Source organism: Psammomys obesus, unplaced genomic scaffold, assembly GCF_907164565.1.
Source record: "Psammomys obesus unplaced genomic scaffold, mPsaObe1.curated_primary_1811, whole genome shotgun sequence".
Lineage (NCBI taxonomy): Eukaryota > Metazoa > Chordata > Mammalia > Rodentia > Muridae > Psammomys > Psammomys obesus.
In genome coordinates, this window is record NW_026596162.1 from 16171196 (window position 1) to 16176335 (window position 5140).

The following is a 5140-nucleotide window of genomic DNA, read 5'->3' on the forward strand; positions in this document are numbered from 1 at the left end:
TGCACCCAGAGGCAGGAAGCCAAACTTGTCTGAGTGCTCACTTGGAAGAGACCTAAGATACAGGAGCAGAGGTGGGTGGCCAGCTTAGGAGATGATGGGGCCGAGACCCTTGAAGTCTGAGAGGTGGCCTCCAGGACAGGGTGGGGGTGGAGCAGATGTGACAGTTGTGGGCACGCGATGCAGTGTGCTAAAATATGTGGGCTCATCAGCCCCTCTCCCCAAGGTCACCATATGGAACTTGAAGAAGTTCAAGGACAGAAGAGCTGGGGAAAGAGGCTGAGGCCCAGGGGGCAGGAGTGGAGAGCCGCAGTGTGCTCACTGGCACGTAAGGGAGAGAAGTCAAACAGAAGCAGGGAGAGCGGCGAAAAAGCAAGCAGTCACAGCAGGCCTCACAGGACAGACAGGGCCTTCAGAAACGCTATGAGGGCTGGAAAGATGGCTCAGTGGTTCAGAGCACTGGGTGCCCTCGCTATGGACCCGGGTTGATTCTCAGCATCCACAGAAAGGCTCACAAACATCTGTAACCGCAGTTCCCAGGGGTCTGAGTTCCCTTCTGGGTCACGTGGACACCAAGCATGCAAGTGGTGTACCGGCTGTGCAAAGCAGTTGTGCACGTAAAATAATGTGTTAATGTTTTAACCATATTTCGACGCAAGAGGGAAAATACAGAGATCTAGAGGTAGAAAATGTGTAAGGCAAATGAGCATAGTTTATTTATCCCACTTTTAAAATGCTGCTCCATTTAAAACTGTATTTATTTTCTTATTCTGTGATGCTCAGAACTGAACCTACAGCTTCCTGCATTCCCGGCAAGCACTCTACCACAAAGTTAAGATCCTGGCTCAATTTAATGTTTAAAAGCCTCAATCACAGGCCACTGCATCAATATCCTGGCCCAGTCATTGTTCCCAAGCCTTGGATTAAACCAAATCCAAGGTTGTTGGGCTGTTGCAGGCAGCCTAAGACATTCTCTCAGCCACTCAGGTGAGCCTAAGAATGGGCCGCATTCTGGGCTGAGCCTGAAGGAACTACACGGGAAGGCACAGAGACCTAGAGTTCTAGGGAGCGATCTCAGGTGGAGGGCAGCTCCTTTCCTGAAATTCTGCACCTCATGTCCTGAAAATGTACCCTCCGGTAACCCAGCCTGAGAGCCAAGGGCAGAGGGCCTCCTACCCTGGAGGATGAGGGCCTCAGACCAGGCACTCAATCAGTGCTGGGAGAGGGGGAGCTTGGGTCCAATGTCGTCAGAAAAAGAGAGGTGTGCTGAAGTGCTTAACTGTGCTCACCGTGCTTCAAGTGCTGTAAGCTCACAGAGTGCTCATTCCCCTCACACAGTCACACACACACACACACACACACACACACACACACACACACACACACAATGCAAGAATGAAGCAAACAAGCTGGGAACACATGTCAGAAAAGCTTCGACTAGGTACAGAATCGCTCACCAGGTGAGAGATGAGCCATTCAGGAGGAGACCAACACAAATCATGGACTCTTCTGGCACACAGGCTCTTCTGTGAGGTGCAGTCTCCCCACTAGTTCAGACAGAGCTCCCATACTCCTCCCGCTCATGCAATGTCTCAGGACACGTTAGAATATGTCTGCCTGACTCTCCTCCTTTCTTCTTTCCTTCTTCCCTTCATCCCTCCCTCCATCGCCTTTTTCCCTCTCTTCTTCCTTCTTCCTTCCTCTCTCCTCCCCTTCTTCCTCCTTCCTTTCTCTTTTTCTCTTCCCTATACCCTCCCTGCTTTGTCTTTCCTTTCCTTTCTCTCCCTTCTTTCTTTCCTCTTCCCTCTTTTTCCTACTGATTCCTTCTTCCTCCCTTTTTTCTTCCCCCTTCCTCCTTTCAAGTGCTCAGCTCATCCAGGTTCATCCAGAAGAACCAACTGAACTCCCTCGATGGAGGAACACAGGACAGTGTGGAACCTGCTTTCGGGTTAAGACCTCTGAAAGAACAAGCCTCTGGTGGTGAGGTCACTTCTGGCCTGGAAGTGTGAGGAGGCAGGGAAAAGAGAGAAAGAGGGGAGGGGAGAGGGGCAGGGTGGAAGGGGGAGAAGGAAGGAAAGTAAAAGAGAGGGAGGGGGAGAAGGAAGGAAAGTAAAAGAGAGGGAGGGGGAGAGAGAGAGAGAGAGACACCCCTAAACGAGAAGTGGATGCAGATAATGGACAGTTTCCCTGAGATGATTTCCTGGCTTCACTCTGATTCTACATTCTAGCAGAGCAGTATTCGATGTCCACACAAAGCGGGCTGACTTCATAGACTGACAAAAAACAGAAATTTAAATAAGCAGAGGAATTCTTATTTTTGTGCAGAGCACAAGGAAGATCCTTATTAGTTGCTGCCCATGACATCAGACTCTGAATCCGGCCTATCAGAAGTCAGGATCTGTAGTACAAAACCATGGACAGTGATGTTTACTGATAGGAGGTTCGGGACCCTCTAGGGACAGAAGGCTTTGCAATGAGCTGGACCAGCAGGGAGCTGTTGGGCTGAGTCCACTGTGCTCTATCTGAGCTCAGGCATGAGCTAGGGTTCCCCCCAAACAGCTGACATGAAACTGTAGGGGCATGAGATGGGAAAACTGAGACTCCCCCGCCCTCCAGAGGAAGGGTCTAGACAAGTCCGAAGTCCCGAAGCCCCAAAGCCCCAAAGGTGTCCCCTGGAGATGATAGCCCTCAATCTGAGCAGTAGCTCTTGACACCAAACAGAAACACGATGTAATACACCTAGGCCTGAGGAGATGATTCAGTGGGAAAGGGCTTGGCCCGTGAGCCCGAGAACCTGAGTTGTATCCACACAAAGAGCCAAGGGAGCTGGCAGAAGCTTGTGATGCCAGCTAGGGAGGTCTCCACAGTAGGACCCCTGGTTCTTTCAGGCTGCCAACCAAGCCTGATCTGGTAGCACCTACTTAAGTGAGAGACCCTGCCCCCCCCCCAAATGAAGATAACGGGTTATAGATAAAGACCTCTAATGTCAACCTCTAGCTGCTGCATGTATGGCACCCACTCAAGGTCACCTGACCCCAAGATGTAAAACCAGAATGGCCATATATCCTGATGGTAACTGTCTCTTGTGTGATAATTAAAAGGCGTGAGAGGACACTGGCTGAGAACTGCACCCCACCAATTTGTCATAGCCAGGCCTTGTTAGCCCAGAGCGGCACACAGCACCAGAGAACACTGGGAAAAGGAGCCTTGCATAGTACACACAGGCCCTGGGTTGCATTCCCAGCACCCAGAGACAAAAGAAAATAACCAAATAACCAAGCTGGAGTGTTGGTACTCTAGGAACTTGTAGTCAGTAGACTCACCTCAGGCCTGTGGAAATGTCACCTCAGAGGTACATCCGTCCCTCCATTGAAACAGGAAAATGGAATGCAGTAGCACTTCCATTCAGCCAGACAACCTGGCATCCCTAAGCACAGCGTCATCGGGAGCCTGTGGTCCTCAGAGCAGCCCCTCTGCCACTCCGAAATCTGCCAGCTTCACGTGAGGCTCAGGTTGAGCTGTATCCATGAAGCAGCACATACAGAACAGCCCTCTGCCCCCTCTCACATGTGCAAAAGAAAGTCATAAATGTCCCTTTGTGGAGGCGATGTCATCTCGAAGAAGACACTGAGGGCTTCATTCTGCACAAAGAGACCCTGCTCCATGAACTTGCCTTCCAGGCGTTTTCCTCTTAAACTTTCCTTACAGTTCATTTCCCCTTCTGACCCCACCCCCTTCCCTTTGCCTCCTCACTTACCAGCACAGTTTTGATTCTGTTGAGATACCACAGGAGGCCTGGGACCTAACTGCTTCTTTGGGGTTTCACTGCTTCTTTGCTGTCTCACAACAAATCAAAATATTAATACGTTCTTTACATTAATAAATACAGTTTGTATCTGTTTTCTCTGCTTTGTCTTTCATTGATTTATTTTGGAGGGCCATAGACAGAACCTAGGAGAGCAGAGGAAACAATTTCTTGTCTCTATTTCTTAGACACTATGTCTGAGGTGCACCTGTGACTTATTCGCTTGATTGATTGACTGACTGATTGACTGACTGGTTAATTGGTTGATTGGATGACTGACTGATTAATTGGTTAATTGATTGGCTAGTTGATTGACTGATTGACAGACAGAGTCTTGTGTAGCCCAGGCTGTCCTTGAACTTGTTATGTAGACAAGAATGACCTTGAACTTGTAATTCTCCTGCCTCCACCTCCCGGTTGTTGAAATGATAGGCATATGCTGCCACACCTGGTCTATGCGATGTTCAGAATGAACCCTGGCCTTGTGCATGCCAGGCAACCATTCTGCCAACTAAGCTACATCACAACCCTCTGTGACCCACTCTAACCTACAGTGAAGTGATCTGGGCCTGGCCTGGACATGGCGGTGACTGTCCTCCACCTGAGGCAGCCTGAAAGACAAAGGCGGTAAACTATGGTGCTATGTGGTTTCCAGCCCCTACCTGCTTTTGTCAAAACAGTTTTCTTACGCCTCTTTGTTCAGTGGCTACCTACATATGACAGGGTAAAGCTGGGCCTGCAGGAGAGACCAAATGATTTGCAAAGCCTGAAGTATTTGGCCTTTATAGAAATTTGATATTTTCTCAGTTTAGAAGTCCATCTACCTGCTAGAGAGGCTCTGAAGCCAGCCCCAAGGACTCCGCCCTGTTTCACACCTAACTCCAGAGAACAGGTGCTTCTGTGAGGCCTGTGGCCATTTACCTGCTGGTAGATCTTGGAAATTTAGTAGAGAACCCTGCTGGCCTAGATCACCCACGGAACCGGGACAGCGAAATGACAGCTTGAAGCCTCTACACTCAGGAATGGCTTATCAGTTGGCAGCAGATAACTGGGATCAACTTCCCAACACACACACACACACACACACACACACACACACACACACACACACATTCATTCTCAGCGTCCCTAATGCCAGGGGTCCCCGACTGTGGCTCGGCTGGTTCCTGACACTGTTAAGCTGCACAACAGCACAACACGTTAGTTTTTCCGGAGAAATGCTGCCAGTCATGCTGAAACTGCTGTCAACCACAGACTTCTGCTTCCTTCACCTTGGATGTCCCCTTCTCTGAGCACTGTGACCGCACTGTGCTCTGTGGGTTTGGCCTTTTCAGTGAC